Source organism: Pan troglodytes, chromosome 21 (genome assembly GCF_028858775.2).
Source record: "Pan troglodytes isolate AG18354 chromosome 21, NHGRI_mPanTro3-v2.0_pri, whole genome shotgun sequence".
Taxonomy (NCBI): domain Eukaryota; kingdom Metazoa; phylum Chordata; class Mammalia; order Primates; family Hominidae; genus Pan; species Pan troglodytes.
In genome coordinates, this window is record NC_072419.2 from 44,507,062 (window position 1) to 44,528,047 (window position 20,986).

At 46.7% G+C, this 20,986-nt stretch overlaps 1 long non-coding RNA gene across 1 annotated transcript in view; it reads left to right on the plus strand.

The window, feature by feature from the left end:
• LOC104003576 (uncharacterized) overlaps positions 1–20,986 on the plus strand; it is a 29,103-nt gene that overhangs the window by 6,899 nt on the left and 1,218 nt on the right. The window lies entirely within an intron of this gene.

Consider the following 20,986-nt stretch of genomic DNA (forward strand, 5'->3'; position numbering starts at 1 on the left):
ACACACAATGGAATACTGCTCAGCCATAAAAAAGAATGAGATGTTATTATCTGCAACAGCATAGATGGAACTGGAGGTCAGTATGCAAAGGGAAATAAGCCAGACACAGAAAGACAAACATCACATGCTACACTTATTTGTGAGATCTAAAAATCAAAACAATTCAACGAATGGAGACAGAGAGTGGAAGGATGTTTATCAGAGGCTCGGAAGGGTAGTGGTGGGGGGTGGGGGTGGGGGGGTTGGTTAATAGGTACAAAAACATAGTAAGAATGAATAAGACCTAGTATTTGGTAGCACAACAGGATAACTATAGCAAATAATAATGTAACTGTGCACTTCAAAATAACTAACGGTATAATTGGATTGTTTGTAACACAAAAGACAAATGCTTGAGGGGATGGATACTCCATTCTCCATTATGTGATTATTATACATTGCATGCCTGTGTCAAAACATCTGAAGTGCCCCATAAATATATATACCTACTATGTACCCACAAAAATTAAAATGAAAAATAAAAATAGAATAAAATAGTGTTATGTTAGGGGCCGGGAGTTGTGAATTCACCCTCCAAATACACAGGCTTAACTGTTGGACTGGACTTGGTTCATCTCTCTGGGACTTTCCAGTGGATCTTCCAAGGACTTCAAGCATTCACTTCCTTCCTCTCTCTCTCTGGCAAATGAATAACTGAATCATGTGCCAATTGCTACACTAAATTTTGAGAAATAACCAAATCCATCACTAGTCTTACATATATGGTGGAGTGAGAAAATGGGGAAGGGCTGTGGAAATGGGCTCTGTTACTGGTTCGCTGTGCAGCTCTCTGCATGGGGCCACAGTTTCCTCAGCATAAAATGGTGATTATATAATCTCTCCTCATGAGGCTCTTGTAAGAATCCAGTGAAATAATGCATTGAAAGGGTTTAACACAGTGCTTGGCATATAACAGGTTCTCAGCAAATGGAAGCTCTGCCTGTGATTTTGAGATTCCCAGGCCTAAGTGCCAGGACACCTCACCAGGGGACATGCTTACTTGGGGGAAGGGAGTTGCCTAATTTAAGCAGGATGTCATGGGATTCAGAATGCATTCGTTCAATCATTTAATACATATTTATTTGCTCCTACTATGAGGATGCTAAATACTTGGCATGCGTGCATATACTCACCCCTCCCATACCCATGACAGATGTCACTAATCCATCATGGAACTTTCTGCTGAACCTAGAAACTGCCCCAGAGTCCTCCTCAATAGAAAGTGCAGGCAGCTGCTACCAATCAATACATGTTGACATGAAGACGATGCTTATTCACCATCTGAAGTTCACAATGTATAAGGAAATGGGCTCCAGAGGCAGAAGCCTCCAGAGACAGAAGGCTTGGGTTTGCATTTTGCCATAGGCCCTTATGATAATGTGTAGGCACTAAAGGAGCGTATCAACCATGGAGTGGACCACTCAGATCTCCCTTCAAGATAGAGTCTGTGAGCTGCAGATGTCTTCAGGATCTGCTTCAGCTTTTGAGCTGAGGCCACCTGCTTCCTGGGCAGCCTGCAGCTAAGCACACTGTGAATGAGGTTTCGTTATTTCTGGCTAATATAGGATTTCCCTATGAATAATCTTTGTGCCAGAGTCCCCTGTTGGGCTGGCCAAGACCTTCTCAGAGCTGTGCCACAGTCTGAAGCTCTTGCTACCCAATCCTTCTTCATTCCCCCTCTCCTTTCCTAGTCAGACCTGCATCAACATCCAAAGGCTCCCCTTTTTTCTCCTGCTCCCTCTCCCCATTATCCTTTGCAGGCATTACCCCCATGCATCTCTTGGCATTCTTAACTCTGTCTTTGGCCTCTGTTTCTCAGAGGACACAGGTGACATCAGTACTGAGCTGCAGAAGACTGGGCTGGAAAGGAGTGGTCCTCATCTTCTCTGATGGGGAGAATAAGGGTGGCACAGAGGTTATTGTGAGTGCTAGGGGCAAAGAGTGACCCAGGACAGGGAGGCTGAAGGGCACCTCCCTCAGCACGAAATTGGCCTTCCCTATCAAGGACTCTTTTTTTATTTTTGAGACAGAATTTTTGCTCTTGTTGCCCAGGCTAGAGTGCAATGGTGCAGTCTTGGCTCACTGCAACCTCCACCTCCCAGGTTCAAGTGATTCTCCTGCCTCAGCCTCCCAAGTAGCTGTGATTATAGGCGCCCACCACCACGCCCAGCTAATTTTTGTATTTTTAGTAGAGACAGGGTTTCACCATGTTGGCCAGGCTGGTCTCAAACTCCTGACCTCAGGTGATCCACTCACCTTGGTCTCTCAAAGTGCTGGGATGACAGGCATGAGCCACCGTGCCTGGCCAAGGACTCTTGATTGCAAATGACAGAAACTCAACTCAATCTCAAAGTAAAAAGGGACTTTAAGCGCCTTATAATGGAGAAGTGGTGCCGGAGCTCTGTCATCATTCTAATAGCTTCTTCCCTATGACTAGAGAAGTTGGCCTCCAGGCCTATAAGGTCTCAAGCTGGCAATAATAGTGTAAAGACATCATCAAAATAGTAATCTCAGGGAAGACCCTGATTGGCTTTGCTTGGGTCACATGTCAATTCTTGAACCAATCACTGTGACCAAGGTAATGAAGATACTCTGATTGGCTGGAATAGATTCTATGCCCACCCCTGGGTGGGAGCACATGATGATGGCTCTACCAGGGCTGCATGGAGAGAGGAGAAGCTCTCCAAAACAAACAGGGGGATGGGAACACAAGGTAAACAACAAAACCTTTGGTGATCATTATCCACTTCAGAAACACGGAGAAGGAAAAAGACAAAAAAGACAGCTTCTTCTCTCAATGACCTCCTCTTTTCACAGGGGAAAATCTGATGTTTAAATGTTTCCTGATCAGGTCCTAGGATGGGCTTTGGGGAGTGACCTGTGGGTAGGTTAGGGACCTCAGACACTGTCTCACCCTTTCCTAGGATGCCCACAATCTCGGTGGGAAGGATGAGATGGAAATAACCTATGGAAATAAAACCTCTTAGAGCTCCTAAAAAAGACTGAAAACTTACCTTGTTTAACTGTCCTGATTTATGCCAGGGAGCTTCACCCAGGGAGGAGTGACTCACATTGTCACACTGTCCAGCCAGGACAACAATCTGTTATACTTCATCTGTCCTTAAATCGGCCTCCTGATGGAGCAGCCTGTGCTATATAAGCGGAGACCTTGAGTTCAGGTCCCTCTCTGCCCACTAACTCCGTGAGGCATCTTGGGGGTTTGCCTGAATTCTCAGAACCTCAGTTTTCTAACCTGTAAAATGGAACCCATAACCTCTGCTTTGCCTGTTTCCCCTGTCTGCTGTGAGGCAACAACACACGCATTTGTCACGTCTCACTAGGGATGGAGGTCATAGGATGCATTTATTGAGTGTCCACTCTGTGCCAGAGACAGCGTGCTGGATGCTGGCCATATCAGGGTGAACATGACAGACAGCCCCTGCCTTCATGTAGCTCACAGTCTAGAAGAGAGTCAGATCTTAATAAAGAGTGCCTTATACAAATGGTGGTAAGGTCTTAAAGGGGAAAAAAGAGCACAAATCAATGGAACCCACTGGAGGTCCAGGAAGGTGGCCCTGAGGGCTTAAGCTGGGATTCAAAGAGAAAACATAAGAAGTCAGGGAAGGCTGGGCTCGGTGGGTCACACCTGTAATCCCAGCTCTTTGGGAGGCTGAGGCAGGCAAATCACGAGGTCAGGAGATCGAGACCATCCTGGCCAACATGATGAAACCCCGTTTCTACTAAAAATACAAAAATTAGCTGGGTGTGGTGGCGCATGCCTGTAATCCCGGCTACTAGGGAAGCTGAGGCAGGAGAATCGCTTGAACCAGGGAGTCGGAGGTTGCAGTAAGCCGAGATTGCGCTGCTGCACTCCAGCCTGGTGACAGAGCAAGACTCCGTCTCAAAAAAAAAAAAGAAGAAGAAGAAGTCAGAGAAAAGCATTAAAGTCAGAGGGAACACCACATGCAAAAGGCCTGTGGCAGGAAAGCATGTTGGAGGCAGAAAAAAGCCAGAGAGTGATGGGGACAGGGACACAAGAGGAGGTGGGAGGCATGGGCAAGGCTCCGTAGACCAGAGAGTTTGAATTTTCTCCTTAGAGCCATGAAAACCCATGGGAAGGAATTCAGGAGGGAGTAATATTATCAGATTAGGTTTTTCTTGACCACCCCCCGCCGGCCGACTCCCTTCAAAAGGTTCCTCCAGTGCCTGGGTGGAGGAGACCGTGGGAGGGGGCAGGGGCTGCAGGGAGACCCACCAGCAAGGGGGCTGACATGGGGGGCTGGAGAAGAGTTGGGCTCCAAGGGCGGTGGAAGCCAAAAGCCAGGGCTCTGGGGGGACTTGGGGCTGGATACTCCAAGTCAGGGGGCATAGAGGGCTGTGTAGCTCCCCCCAGCACATCCCTGAGCCTCTGGAGAAGTCCTTCATCTCTGGAGTTTCTCTTTCCCTTCCAGTCCAGCCCTTTCTTGTTATTGTAGGACAGACTCCATCGATGACTCATTCAGGACTTGGGTTTCTTGTTCCAGCAGTCTCCCTTCCCCTGATTACTTTGGGCTCCTCTGGGCCTGCAGGTCTCGCCCCTCATCATCTGGGGAGGCAGCCAAGAACCTTGCTGGCTGGGTGAGCTCTATGGAGGAAGGAGCCAGGACCCTCCTAGCTTCAGGCCCCACCCATGCTTTCCTGCCTCTGGTTTTGCTCTCCTCTTTCCCCCGCCAGGGGACCCCTGTTCTGCAAGTCCTGCTCCTCCTTCCAGGACCACCTCCCCTGGGAAGCCATGCTAGGTGGCCCCAGATAATCTTCTCCACCCTGCTCAGTGGCACCTGTCTTTTTATTCAACCCCCAGGAGCCCACCTTCTGGTGAGTGAGGCAGGGGTGCATTGATGGAACTACAGACACAAATATGGTAGGAACCTAGAGGAGGGAACCAATAACACCCCCTAGAGATTGGGTCAGATGAGGTTTCCCAGAGAAAGGGACATTTACACCTGGGTTTTGAAGGAGGAATAGAAGTTCATCATGGGGAGAAAAATAAGAAGGCATTCCAAGCCAAAGAAACAGTGTGTGCAAGTTATTTCTGTAATGCGTGAAAGGGGCCCAGTGCATGTAAATGTTTGTTGAATGAATCAATGTTTGGGGGAACATTGAGAAATTTGGTGTGGCTGCATCAGAGCTTGCAAACTGCCAGTGGATAGGCCAAATCAGGCAAAGAGAAGGTTAAAAAAAAAAAGTGAAAATGGAATTAATTCTCAACATCTAAAAACTGGGAGGCTTCACAGACACTCCGGAGCTGGGCAGCATCCTCTGCCTTTAGGCGCATGCTATCCAGCTCACCAGAGTCCCCACCTGGCTCAGTTTACTCATTCATGCTACTTCTTGGGCCCTGTGGACATTTATTTGAATTTGCACCCCTACCTACATGTTATACTCCTCAAGGTTCTGGACTGTGAGCTACTCACAGGACCAGGCACACAGCAGGTGCCCAATACATCTTTGTTGGCTAAGTGGATAGATGGTGTGATGATTTTAAAATATGTCCCCAAATTTCTTAACATTCTGGAGCCCCCTTCAGTGTGGGCTGAACTTAGAGACTCCCCTGTAGACAGCCAAATGTAGAAGAAGTAATAGCTTGTGATTTCAGAAACTAGATCACAAAAGACACTGTGGCTTCTGCCTGGCTGTGTCTTGGATTGCTTGCTATGGGGAAAGCCAGCTGCCATTTTGTTAGGATACTCAAACAGCCCTGTGGAAACACCCAGGTGGCGAGGAACTGAGGCTTCTTCTTGCCAATGGCCGGCACCAACTTGCCAGCCATGTGAGTGAGCCACCTTGGAAGCAGCTTCTCCAGCCCAGTCCAGCCTTAGATGATTGCAGCCCAAGCTGACAGCTTGACTGCAACCTCATGAGAGACCCTGAGTTACAACCACCCAGTGAGGCTGCTTCCAAACACCTGATCTACAGAAACTGTGTGAAACAATAAATGTTTATTGTTGTCTCAGATGCTGAGTTGTGAAATAATTTGTTATGTTACGCATCAATAGATAACTATTATGGATGGATGGCTGGGTATCTGGATGGCTGGATAGATTACCTCCATTACCTAATGGAGGTAATGGAGGAAGTCCCATTGGGAAAGAGGGTCAGAGCCTGGAGAGCCAGAAGAAGTTTGTAATCCCTGGTCATCTCTAAGCTTTAGGGAGGTTATTCAGGCAGCCAGAGGAGGAGAGGGTTAGTGAGTTTTGAAGCCAAGAGGTCATCAGAGGCTAGACCACTCATCCTGGGGAGACAGCCTGCCCTGTGTCTCCAAATCCAGCTTCCTCAAGCAGCAGTCCATACTAGTCCTTCCTACCCTGAGGTCCTGGCTCCATCATTCCTCGGCCCCAGCTGGCCCTCAGAATTGTGGAGGAGGTCAAGACTTCAGCATTTTTCAGAAGCCAAGTCATCCTCCTCATTCAGAGTCTTCTTTGTGTGGAGGAAGCAGTTTCTCGACTGGTGGGGGACTCAGGGCAAGGTCAGTAGCCTTCAGGAACCAGAGGAGGGTATTGAGAAGCTGGGACCCTCTGTGGAGACCCTGCTGGCCCCAAAGGCATGGTGGAGAGCCACAGCCACCAAACATCCATAGGATTAGGTCAGCCCTAAGATCCAGTATATTGGTATTGTTTGAAATGACCCAACACATGTCCTCGGGAAACATATGTACAATGGGCCTGGCACATACGAGAATTTTTTAAGTAAATCAAAACTGCACTGAAATGCCATTTTTCATCTATCACATTGGCAAAATTTCAAAAGCTTGACCATACCTGCTGGTGAGGCTTTGAGCAAATAGCTACTCTTATAAACTGTCAATAATGCCTGTTGGCAATAAAACTTCTAGGAAGGAATTTGTAATATAGAACAAAACAGCATATGCATTTACTCTTTGATCCAGGATATTTACTTCTAGGATTTATCCTAAAGATATAATTCCACAAATATGAAAAATGTGTATGCAAGGTTATTTATTGAGGAATTATTTATAATACAAAATGTTGAAAATACACAAATGCCCATCTGTAGAAAACTGGATGAATAAACTATGGTACCACATGAGAGAATGTTATGCAGCCATGAAGGCAAGAAGGAAGATCTCTATAAACCTACAGGGAGTGATTTCCAGCATATATTGTTAAACAACAAAATAAGGTAAAAGCAAAATAAAGGACTACCTATACTATGCAAACTTTTAAGAAAATAAAAAAACATTTATTTATTTACATACATATTTAAATAATTATGCAAAAGAAACCCAGGAAGGATAAATCAGAAACTTATTGCAAATGGTTACTCATAAGAAGTTAGTGGGAATATCAATGGAGAAGAAAGAGATGGGAGTGAGATTCCTCTGAATATATTTGTACAGGATTTTTGACTTTTTAACCATGCAAATATTTTACATTCTCAAAAATAAAATTAAATAAAAAGATAAAAATGTAAACTGTAAACTTATAAACAAAGAGTAAAGAGATGAGCTTAACTGAATGTCAAATAATAATATAGCCACACAAAGAAAATAATTTAAGTAAGTGTAACCACAGGAGTCTAGGTATTTAGTGTTATAATTCTAAAACTACTATCTCTGTGTTGTATGATGGAAGAAATGAGTAAATGTGCTGATGTTTTGGGACTCAGCGTTCTCACTATGGGAAAAGGAAGTCAAAAATATGGAGTGGAGGAAGGATCTGTGGCTATGGCTATGAGTGTTAATTGGAGACACTGATATGAGCAGACCAGGGAAAAGCAACATACCTATAGCAATTAGCACACCCAGGGCCCAGATCTTGTCTCCTAAATGCCATTCCCTACTAAACAGAACTAGTGTCCTTAGAAAAATGGCTGATTCCAGGATTGGGCAGGGAAAGTGAATGGTGAACCTGAAGCATCTCATGTCAAAATGCAAGGAAACACTCAATGAATGATGAGGCCAAGTCTAAAGGAGCCAACTTAAAGGGGCTCCCACTAGCCAAAGTCCAGACAATTTGATTCTCAAGAGAAGAACGATGAGGTTTCTCACTGTTGGAGTGAGAGATTACCAACAAGCAAGGGACTAGAATGATCCATGTGGCAATGGATTTGAGTTGGAGACAGTAGCTTCCCAATGCAGATAGGTAAGTTGATAGATAGTTGCATACAGAAATGTTTATAGGTATGTGTATATACAGAAGTTCATATATACATATATTTTCTTGTTCTATCAGCTGAGAGCACTTAGAAGCACTGACATTGCGGTAGCAACAAGCACACTTAACATCCAGATTTTGGTGTCTAATTCCATTCTCCAGTAAAAGAAAACAGGGATCCCTGGAGAAATGGCTGATTCAGGCTGGACATGGTGGCTTATGCCTGTAATCCCAACACATCGGGAGTCTGAGGCAGGTGGATTGCTTGAGCCCAGGAGTTCAGGCCAGCCTGATCAACATGGCGAAACCCTGTCTCTACAAAAAATACAAAAATCAGTTGGGCTTGGTGGCATGTGCCTGTAGTCCCAGCTACTCAGGAAGATGACGTGGGAGGATGGCTTGAGCCTGGGAGGCAGAGATTGCAGTGACCTGAGATCATACCACTGCCCTCCAGCCTGGGCAACAGAGCAAGATTCTGTCTTAGAGAGAGAAAGAGAGAGAGAGAGAGAGAGATGGGTGATTCAAGCAAGGACTGGGGTAGAAAATGTACAATGTACAAGATGAGCCTGGAGCATCGTAAGAAAATGCCTTAAAAAAACAAAGAAATCCACAATGATGGAAGGATGTGAAAGGGACACAGAAAACAACTGAAAGAGCTTCTAATGACCAAAGCTGGATGGAACAACTTGAACAAGAAAATCAAGCATACACTGATATAAATAAATGAGTGCATAAATAAACAGTCACTTGTCCCTTATTGACAGGGATGCTTTCTGATAAATGCATTGTTACAGGGATATGTTCTGATAAATGCACTGTTAGGCAGTTTCGTCATTGTGTGAACGTCAGTGTACTTACACAAACCTAGGTGGTGTAGCCAGCTACACATCTAGGCTATATGGTATAGCCTACTGCTCCTAGGCTACAAACCTGTACACTGTGTTATTGTACTGAATACTGTAGGCAACTGTAACATAATGGTAAGTATTTGTGTATCTAAATATACAAAAGGAACCATAAACATACACTTACCATGAATGAAGCTTGCAAAACAGGAAGTTGCTCTGGGTGAGTCAGTGAGTGAGTCGTGAGTGAATGTGAAGGCCTAGGACATTACTGTACCCTACTGTAGACTTTATAAACATTGTACACTTAGACTACATGGAATTTATACAAATATTTTTCTTTTTCTCTCTTTTTTTTTTTTTTTTGAGACAGAGTTTCGCTCTTGTCACCCAGGTTGGAGTGCAGTGGCACAACCTCGGCTCACTGCAACCTCCGTCTCCTGGGTTCAAGAGATTCTCCTGCCTCAGCCTCCCGAGTAGCTGGAATTACAAATGCCCGCCACCATGCCTGGCTAATTTTTGTATTTTTAGTAGAGGCGAGGTGTCACCATGTTGGCCAGGCTTGTCTTGAACTCATGACCTCAGATGATCCACTCGCCTTGGCCTCCCAGAGTGTTGGGATTACAGGCGTGAGCCACCGTGCCAGGCCCTAAAAATATTTTTCTTTCTTTAATAATAAATTAAACTTAGCCGTAAATTTTTTTACTTTCTAAACTTTTTAATTTTTAAAACTTTTGACTCTTTCGTAATAGCAACTTAAAACACCAACACATTAAACCAGTGTACAAAAATATTTTCTTTCTTTATATCTTTATTCCATAAGCTTTTTTCTATTTTTAAATTTGTTTTAATTTTTAAACATTTTTGTTAAAAACTAAAATGGAAGGCCAGATGCAGTGGCTCGTGCCTATAATCCCAGCACTTTGGGAGGCAGAGGCAGGAGGACAGTTTGAGGGCAGGAGGATAGTTTGAGGCCAGGAGTTCAAGACCAGCCTGGGTAACATAGCAAGACTATCTATTAAAAGAAAAATTAGCTGGGCATGGTGATGCATGCCTGTAGTCTCAGCTAATCTGGAGGCTGATATAGGAGGATGGCTTCAACCCAGGAAGTCAAGACTGCAGTGAGCTAGGATCCCTCCACTGCCTTCCAGCCTGGGCCACAGAGTGAGACCTTGTTGCTAAAAATTAAAACAAAAAATAAAAATAACTAAACTGCAAACACAGGCCGGGTGCAGTGGCTAACACCTGTAATCCCAGCACTTTGGGAGGCCAAGGCTGGTGGATTACCTGAGGTCAGGAGTTCAAGACCAGCCTGGCCAACATGGGGAAACTCCATCTCTACTAAAAATACAAAAATTAGCCAGGTGTGGTGGCACAGGCCTGTAATCCCAGCTGCTTGGGAGGCTGAGGCAGGAGAGTCGCTTGAACCCAGGAGGCGAAGGTTGCAGTGAGCCGAGATTGTACCACTGCACTCCAGCCTGGGTGACAAGAGCAAAACTCCATCTCAAAAAAAAAAAAAAAAAAATGCAAACACACATATTAGCCTAGGCCTACACTGGATCATGATCATCAATATCACTGCCTATCACCTCCACATCTTGTCCTACCGGAAGGTCTAGGCAATGGGAATTTCTCAGCTCCATTATAATCTTACGGGACCACCATCGTTGTTGACCGAAGTGTTATTATGCAGCACATGGCTGTAAGTGTGAGAGATTAGGCAAATTTCCTGTGCAGAAGAATTCCAAATAGTTTATGTAGATACTTCACCCCCAAGAAGATACAGCATAAATAAATAACTTCCACTCCTAAAGTGTGGACTGCACATAGTGACTTCCTTCCAAAAGTTACAGTATGGGAAAGAGGAGAAAGAGTAACTTTACCGTGGAGAAATCTGACAAATATGACCTCGGCCAGGTGATCAAGGCCAATATCAACAGTAATAAATTGTGTTAATGCTACATACTCTTGATATGCTGTGTAAGGATGGGGCGCTTCAGATACAGGCTGCCTTAGACATCTCTATTCTGCCCCCACCTGCCTTGCAAAGATGTCCTCAGGGAGAGAGTAACTGTCTTCTCCAGGGCCACACAGCATGCTGGGAGGGGCAAACACCTGACTGGCCTCTTCACAGCATCAACAGAGTTACCACACCTATTTCACAGAGAAGGTAAGGGGGACCCTGAGTGCTTGTACAATTTGCCCACATCCCCTTACAGTGGTCCAGCTGCAAAAAAAAAAAAAAAAAAAAAAAATAGTAGAGGGGCTCCCCAAGCCACACACACCCCAAATAGCCACAGCTTAGCTCAGCTTCCTCCCACCCCTGGATTCTCAGCACTGAGATGTCTCCCTCCCCGACATTCTAGCTTCCTCTCCCTCTTTTCCCACAGGGACGGCCCCTTTCCCTCTATGGCCCCACTTCAGAGCTCTGGGGCTACCCAAGGACACCCCAGGCCTCTTCCTTACAGTATGAACAAAACTGGGCAGATGCTATGGCGGTGGCGCCAAGGAGGGGGCCGGGGTCATGTTGCGGCCTCACCCAACAGGCGGCTGGGAACTTAACTCATGGTGAAAGGGCTAAATTGTCCTGTGCAGCTGTGCTTGTTTTTCTTCCCCGTTTCAGTCCGCAGCCCTGATAGGGGAGGGGGTAAGCTGGAGGCGGTCACTTTTTTTCCTGCCTGTGTTCCCCCATCCCTGGGAGTCCTCCAAGACTGTCCTCCAGGAGCCTACACGTGCTGCTTTCACCTGGTTTCTTATAAAGCGGAGTCTCAGGTCTGCGGAGTGGGAATGGGTCTTCATGGATCCAGCTGTTGAAACATCAGAATGATCCATGGGGGTGCAATCCAGGCAGACATCTGCCTCCCCCAATGGGATTAGAACCCCAAGGGCTAGGACCAGAATTGCAGTGTTAATAAACACAGATGGTTAGTTAGACCCAGCTTGACTATACAGATTGAGAAAAACTGGGGCCCAGAGAGGGACAGAGATTGCTCAGGGTCACTGAATAAGACCTATGGCTAAACCTAAGCTAACTCCATTCATTCATTCATTCCTTCATTCATAAAAACATTCACTCAGCATTGACTACTTCCGGCCCTTCGCCAAGGGTTTAGCAGGGCGGGAGTTGGCTCACAAGATGCTCACAATAAGCAAGCATGTATACAACAAACATCCTTCAAAAATGCAGTGACAAGTACTGCAATTGAGATGTCTGAGATACCACAGGAGCCCAGGAAGGGTACTTGACCAGGCAGAGGGGAAGTGGTCAGGGAGGGATGCCTAGGGGAGGTGATAACACAAGCAAAATCCTAAAGGAGCCATAGAATATATCTATGTAAATGGCCAGGCACTGTGGCTCATGCCTATAATCTCAGTACTTTGGGAGGCTGAGGCTGAAGGTTGTTTGGGAGGCCAGAAGTTTGAAACCAGCCTGAGGAAGGAGTTGGTTGAACTTGTTTGTTTGAGACCAGAGGAGCAAGACGTCATCTCTACAGAAAATACAAAATCAGCTGGGCATGGTGGTGTGCACCTAGCTACTTGGAAGGCTGAGGTGGGAAGATGGCTTGAGTCTAGGTGGTTGAGGCTTCAGTGAGCTATGATTGTGCCACTGCACTTCAGCCTGGGCAACAGAGTGAGACTCCATCTCTGGAAAATATATATACAAATAATTTTTTTAATTAAATGAAAATTTGAAAAACAAAGGAGGAAGGACCCTCCAGGCAGGAGGATCAGCATGAGCAGAGGCTTGGAGGTAAGAGCAGTGTGGGTGGGCAGCAAAAAGCAGTTCAGTGTTGCAGGAGCCCAGATTTGTGTGGCAGGAAGAGGCAAGAAGTTTATTGCACCTGCTGAGTGCTTACTATATGCAGGGCCCTATTCAGGCACTGGGTTTAGGCACCATGAGCAAATGTACACAAAGCCCCTGCCCTCATGGCTCTTCCATTCTAGGGGAAAGACAAGAAAAAAACCAAACCAATAAGCAAGCCAAGGCATAATATTCATGAGGAGGTAAGTACTGAGGGGGGAAATAATGCAGAGTAAGGGGCTCCTATTTCATGACAGGTAGCCAGAAAAGGCCTCTTGATGAACACATCCTTAGCGGAGACCTGAAGGAGGCAAGGTAGTGAGTGGCGAAGCATTTGGGTAAAGCATGTTCAAGGAGGAGGGAGCAGTGAGCACAAAGGTCCTGAGGCCTGAGCAAGGTGAGGCTGGAGAAGGTTGGCAGGAGCCAGTTCAAAAAAGGACCTTACATGACATGCTAAGAAGTCACTTTCCTCTTCTTCTCGTAAAGTATAAGAAGCCAGTGTTGGGGCTTTGTGTTAGTCCATTCTCACACTGCTATAAAAAAATCCCCAGCTGGGTGCAGTGACTCATGTCTGTAATCCTAGCACTTCGGGAGGCCAAGGCAGGCAGATCACTTGAGGTCAGAAGTTCAAGACAAGCCTGGCCAACATGGCAAAACCCCATCTCTACTAAAAATACAAAAATTAGCCAGGCATCATGTCACAGGCCTGTAATCCCAGCTACTTGAGAGGCTGAGGCAGAAGAATCGCTTGAACCTGGAAGGAGGTTACAGTGAGCTGAGATCGTGCCACTGCACTCCAGCCTGGTGATAGAGCAAGACTCCATCTCAAAAAAAAAAAAAAAAAAAAAAGAAGAAGAAGAAGAAGTAGAAATACCTGAGACTGGTAATTTATACAAGAAAGAGGTTTATTAACTCACAGTTTTACATTGCTGGTGAGGACTCAGGAAATTTACAATCATGGTGGAAGGCAAAGGAGAAGCAGGCACCTTCTTTACAGGGTGACAGGATGAAGTGAGTGCCAAGCGAAGCGGGAAGAGCCCCCTTATAAAACCATCAGACACACACTCACTATCACAAGAACAGCATGGGGGAAACTGCCTGCATGATCCAATTGCCTCCACCTGGTCCTGCTCTTGAACTATGGGTATTATGGGGATTATAATTCAAGATGAAATTTTGGGTAGGGACACAGCCGAACCATATCATTCTGCCCCTGGCCCCTTCCAAATTTTATATCCTCACATTTCAAAACACAATCGTGTCTTCCCAACAGTCCCCCAAAGTCTTAATTCATTCCAGCATTAACCCAAAAGTCCAAGTCCAAAGTCTCATCTGAGACAAGGCAAGGCCCTTCTGCCTATGAGCCTGTAAAATCAAAACCAAGTTAGTTACTTCCTAGATACAATGGGGGTCCAGGCATTGGGCAAATACACCCATTCCAAATGGGAGAAATCGGCCAAAAAGAGGGGCTACAGGCCCCATACAAGTCTGAAATCCAATAGGGTAGTCATTAAACCTTAAAGTTTACTATGTAAACTTTAAGTAAACCAAAATGATCTCCTTTGACTCCATGTCTCACATCTAGGTCATACTGATGCAAGGGGTGGGCTTCCAAAGCCTTGGGCAGCTCTGCCCCTGTGGCTTCAGAAGGTACAGCCCCCCTCTCAGCTGCTTTAGTTGACTGTCATTGAGTGCCTGTGGCTTTTCCATGTGCATGGTGCAAGCTGTCAGTGGATCTACCATTCTAGGATCTGGAGGACAGTGGCCCTCTTCTCACAGCTCCACTAGGTGGTGCCCTAGTGGGAACTCTATGTAGGGGCTCCAACCCCACATTTCCCTTCCACACTGCCCTAGCAGAGGCTCTCCATGAGGGTTCCAACCCTGCAGCAGACTTCTGCCTGGACATCCAGGCATTTCCATACATCCTCTGAAATCTAGGCAGAGGCTCCCAAACCTCAATTCTTGACTTCTGTGTACCCACAGGCTCAACACTACATGGAAGCCACCAAAGCTTGGGGCTTTCAGCCTCTGAAGCAATGGTGTGAGTGGTAACTTGGCCCGTTTTAGCCACGACTGGAACTGAAGCAGCTGGGACGCAGGGACGCACCATGCCTCAAGGCTTCACAGAGCAGGGGGGGCCTGGGCCCAGCCCACAAAACCGTTTTCCCCCCTAGGCCTTGGGACCTGTGATGAGAGTGGCTGCCATGAAGGTCTCTGACATGCCCTGGAGACGTTTTCCCCATTGTCTTGGTGATTAACATTTGGCTCCAGGTTACTTATGCAAATTTCTGCAGTAGGCTTAAATTTCTCCCCAGAAAATGGGTTTTTCTTTTTCTATTGCATCCTCAGTCTGCAAATTTTCCAAACTTTTATGCTCTGCATTCTTTTGAATGCTTTGCCACTTAGAAATTTCTTCTGTCAGATACTCTAAATCATCTCTTTGAAGTTCAAAGTTCCACAGGTCTCTAGGGCAGGGGCAAAATGCCACCAGTCTCTTTGCTAAAGCATAGCAAGAGTGACCTTTACTCCATTTCCCAAAAAGTTCCTCATCTCCATCTGAGACCACCTCAGCCTGGACTTCATTGTCCATATCACTATCAGCGTTTTGGTCAAAGCCACTCAACAAGTCTCTAGATAGTTCCAAACTTTCCCATATCTTCCTGTCTTCTTCTAAGCCCTCCAAACTGTTCCAACCTCTGCCTGTTACCCAGTTCAAAAGTCAATTCCACATTTTTTAGTATCTTTATAGCAGTGCCCCACTCTTGGTACCAATTTACCGTATTAGTCTGTTCTCACACTGCTGTGAAGAAATATCCAAGACTGGGTAATTTATAAAGGAATGAGATTTAAATTGGCTCACAGTTCCACATTGCTGGGTAGGCCTCAGGAAACTTACAATCATGGTGGAGGGCAAAAGAGAAGCAGGCACTTTCTTCACAGGGTGGCAAGATGGAGTGAGTGCCAAGCAAAGGGGGAAGAGCCCCTTATAAAACCATCAGATCTCGTGAGACTCACTCACTGTCATGAGAACAGCATGGGGGAACCCTCCACCTGGTCCCCCCTTTGACACTTGGGGATTATGAGGATTATAATTCAAGATGAGATTTTGGGGGGGACACGGCCAAACCATATCAGACTTAGAAAACAATACCCCAAAATGAAGCCCTCAGAAGTGAGTTTCTTCTCTGACCCCCTCCTGCCCTCCTAGCTCTCAGTCCTATTCCTGAAGGCTAGCCATAGAAACTAGAATCCTTCCACAGCATGTGCTATAGAAACCAGAACCTCTTCTCCCCAAAGCTAGTCATAAAACCTAAAAATACTACTCTAATTTTCCCTCCAACTTTCTGTATAAAAACTGGCCATAAAGAAATGATCTTTCCTTTGACTGTAGGTCATAAGACCCCCCATTCCAGAAAAGGTCCTGCCCCATCCCCAGAAGGAAGGAACACTGCTCAGAGAGGCCAAGAATAATCTAGACAGGCAGGTCATGCTGGGTTCCCACTCATTCTATCAGCACTCGATCAGACCTTTTTGTCCAGTCGTATTTCTACATGGCTGTTTATACTTCATGGAACCTAAGCATAAAAATGAACAATTTCCTCTGTATCTTTGGGTCTTCATTCTAAAGACTCCCGTGAATACACATTAAATACATTTGTGTACCTTTTCTCCAGTTAATGTGCCTTTTGCAAGGTGATTTTTCAGAGAACCTTTAGGGGGCTCTCCCTTGGCCCCATGCCAGCAAAAGGTTTAAACAGAGAGGTGGGGGCATGCCCCAGGTTAGATTTTCAAGTTCCTCTGACTTCCATGTGGAGAATGGACCAGGTGGCAGCAGGAGGGCCAGTGAGGCATCTGTTACATGGACCGGGCTGGAAGTGATGGTGGCCTGGATGGTGGACGGAGGGCATGGGGGGCTGAGGAGGAGAAATGGGGTGCTGAACTAACTAGCAAAGGGGCAAACCCATAGGGCTAGGTTGGTTGCTGTTGCTGGGTTGGTCAGGGTGATGGCAGGTCATGGGAGGAAGGCAGGCCCACCTCTTAGACAGAGGCAAGCAGGGATGAGCAAGGCTGGAGAAAAGACACATTTAGTTTTGAACGCCTGAGCCTGAGGCTGCTATGGGACATCCCTTCTCAGGGATGATGATCTGGGGCTCCAGAGAGATCTGAGCTGGAGAGGAGGTTGAGGAGTTGTCATCATGATGGGGGGTTGGGAGTACTGCCTGACCCACTTGTCATTTGCCTTGGCTCATGACTATTGAACTGGGAGATAAGGGGGCCCAGGACAGAACCCCAGAACCCAGGAAACCCCCAGGGTTAAAAGATGGAATAGAAGCTCACAAGGAAGGGAACCAAGGAGTTGTCTAGGCCCCAAGGAGAATGAGGAGAGTGCCAAAGGATGCTTCAATGGGAAAGAGACAGGCAATGTTAAAGTTGTCCCCAGACCTACTAAATCAAGGACGAAAATATGTCCCTGGAATGTTGGCAGGCAGTAAACAGAATGACACTGCTCTCAACAGACTGATGTGGATCTATCTGCAAGGTTGGCACATGTCTGTAGTCCCAGCTACTCAGGAGGCTGAGGTGGGAGGATCGCTTGAGCCCAGGGGTTTGAGGTTACAGTAAGCTATGATCGCACCACTGCACTCTAGCCTGAGTGACAGAATGTGACCCTATCTCTAAAAGTAAAAATTTAAAAATGCCAGGCACGGTGGCTCATACCTGTAATCCCAACACTCTGGGAGGCCAAGGCAGGCAATCATTTGAGCCCAGGCGTTCAAGACCAGTCTGGGCAACATGACGAAACCCCATCTCTACAAAACATACAAAAATTTGCTAGGCGTGGTGGCACATGCCTGTAGCCCCAGCTACTCAGGAGGCTGAGATGGGATGATCACCTGGGCCTGGGAAGTGGAGGCTGCAGTGAGCCAAGATTGCACCACTGCATTCCAGACTGGGTGATGAAACAAGATCCCCCCATCTCTAAAAATAAAAATTAAAAGAGGCCAGGTGCAGTGGCTTATGCCTGTAATCCCAGTAATTTGGGAGGCCAAGGTAGGCAGATCACTTGAGCCCAGGAGTTCAAGACCAGCCTGGGCAACATGGTGAAACCCCATCTCTACAAAAAATACAAAAATTAGCCAGGCATGGTGGTGCATGCCTGTAGTCCCAGCTACTGGGGAGTCTGAGGTGGGAAGATCACCTGAGCCTGGAAGGTCAAGGCTGCAGTGCACGGAGATCACACCACTGCACTCCAGCCTGGGTGACAGAACAAGACCCTGTCTCAAAAAATAAAATTAAATTAAAAGAAAGGTTGTATTTGTTCCCTACTGCTAGGTACCAAATGACTCCACAGCCTAGGGGCTTAAAGTGGCAAAGAACAGTTTCTGTGGTCCAGGAATTCCGGAATGGCTTAGCTGGGTGGCTCTGGCTCAGAGCCTTTCATGAGGTTGCAGTCACAATGCTGCTGGCCAGGGCTGCAGTCATCTGAAGGCTCAACAGGGGCTGATGGATTCACTTCCAAGATGGCTCACTCACATGGCTGATGAGCTGGTGCTGGTGTTGGCAGGAGGCCTCAGTTCCTCATCCTGTAGACCTCTCCACAGGGCTGCCTGAGTTTCCTCACAGCATGGTCTCCCCCCGATCGAGTGATCCCAGAGGGAGCACCATGGGCCACCGTGTCTCATGACCTAACCTCAGAAGTCACACACTATTTCCACAATGTCCTAGCACAGTCAGCCCTATCCAGTGTGGGAGGGGATATTCATGAAGGCAGGGATTCCTGGGGACCATCTGAGGCTGGCATCCCCAAGACAAAGAAAGTATAAACATGAAGTTCTCAGCAGTATGTTTCATTCACAAAGATTTGTGGAAGCTTTTTAAAGGCCCCCCAACTACATAACACACGATAGCTGATATGGTTTGGATCTCTGTTCCCACCAAATCTCATGTAGAATTGTAATACCCAGGGTTGGAGGGGGGGGCCTGGTGGGAGGTGATCGGATCATGGGGGCAGAGTTTCCATGAATGATTTAGCACCATCCCCCCTTGGTACTGTATAACGAGTGAGTTCTCACAAGATCTGGTTAAGTGTGTGGCACCTCCCTGCTCTCTCTCTTCCTCCTGCTCCAGCCATGTGAAGTGCTGGCTTCCCCTTCGCCTTCCACCATGATTGTAAGTTTCCTGAGGCCTCCCCAGGAGCCAAGCAGATGCCAGCATCCTGCTTCCTGTCCACCCTGTGGAATTGTGAGCCAAATATCTCTTCTTTATAAATTATGCAGTCTCAAGTATTCCTTTATAGCAGTGCAAGAATGGACTAATACAAAATCTTGTGCTTATACTTTCATAGAACATCTCTGGAAGGATGTACTTTTCACTAACTTTTTGAATCTCACATTTTTCTACTCCTCTAATAAATATATATTTTAAAAATAATTATCGGATAATCAAAAGGAGTGTCCACTGAGTTTGGAAATACGTTTTTTCATATATCCAAACCACAGATATTTGCAAAGCTGCTACTGTGCATCAAGCTTTGTTCTTGGCACTGGAAATGGTGAAGGGAACAGAGCTTCGCCACCCTCATGGGCTGGGTTCTTTTCCTAGGGCTGCCATAACAAAATGCTACAGATGGAGTCACATAAGCAAGAGAAATGTATTGTCTCACCATTCTGGGGGCTAGAAGTTTGAAATCAAGGTGTCAACTGGGTCGGTTATGTTGAGGGCTGTGAGGGGAGGCTCTGTTGCAGGCTGGCTTCTTAATTTGCGGACGGCCGTCTTCATGTTCACGTGGCATCTTTGCCATATGTACGAGTGCCCACATTTCCCCTTTTTATAAGGACACCAGGCTATTGGATTAGGGCCTACCCTAATGACCTCATTTTAATGTGGGTTCCTTTGTAAAGACCATTTATTCAAATAAGGTCACATTCTGTGATATTGTGGGGGTTGGGAATTCAACATAGGAATTTTCAGAGGAGGGACATAATTTAACTCGTAACATTGGCCTTACGTCGAGTGAGGGAGATGATAAGCAAAGGGGTCTATAGGGCCTCAGGAGCCCAGGGAGCTGGAGAGGGAGAAAGCAGCCCAGGGGGAGGTCCACAATGGGCAAAGGCAGGGTTGGCCTGTGGGTAGAAAGTGGGTGGGAGCAGAAGAAGTGGATGGAGGGTGGAGAGTCACCAGGAGACACGTGCAGATTTGAGGAGCTTTGGCTGAGCAGGGAGTCCAGAGTGGTGGCTGGAGGGAAACCTGGGATCTAGAGGGAGTCTTATCTGATTTTATGATGAAAAATCTTGTAAGCTGAAAAGACAAAAAAAAATGCAGAAAAGGAGAGCAAGGCCGCAGGTTGAGGGTTGGGCCTCTTCTGGGTGCGGAGAGGAAGAGAGGGAGGGAGGAGAGGCAGGTGTGTGTGCATGGTGTGGGGTAGGAGATCTGCTGAGTGAGGAGGTGCCAGGATGCAAGGGCCCTGAGGAGGGAGAAAGCTCAGGGTTTGGCTGAGGGACACAGGAAGCTTGCAGGGAGTGGGGGCTCCCAAGCCCTCTCTCAGCCCTCAGACCTCCCTCCCAATCCCCGACCCACCCCGGCAGCTTCTGTCCTTCCGTTTCCTTCCCATCTCTCCCAGGGTCCCTCCTACGGCCCGTGAGTCTGTCCCTCCCCACAGCTGTCCTGCTGATCAATGGATGCTCTGTTCTCTCTGGCTCCCCTCCACGTGTCCCCGCCGAGCAGGGGCCATGGCCTCACCCCGGGGGTGCACAGGCCTGTGGTCAAAGCAATCTCCATCTGGCCACAGGGAAGTTCCGCCTCCACAACTATGACAATATTTGAAATTCTTCAGAAGTTGCATTTTATGTTATCACACCCATTGGGTCCTGCCCACCTTTTGAAAACCCTCCAGGGACACCCGACTGCTCAGAGAACAAAACCCAAACACTTTAAAGTGACCTCCAAGGCTCTGCATGCTTCAGCTTCTGCATTGCTTTGTAGCAGCGTTTTATCTTGAAATAATTTTAGATTTACAGAAGAGTTGCAAAGACAGTATGAAAAATTCCAGTATTCCTTTTCTCCAGTTCCCCTAATGTTAACATCTTACATCACCATAGGACATTTATCAAAACTAAGGCATTAACATTGGTACAATGATGTGTTAC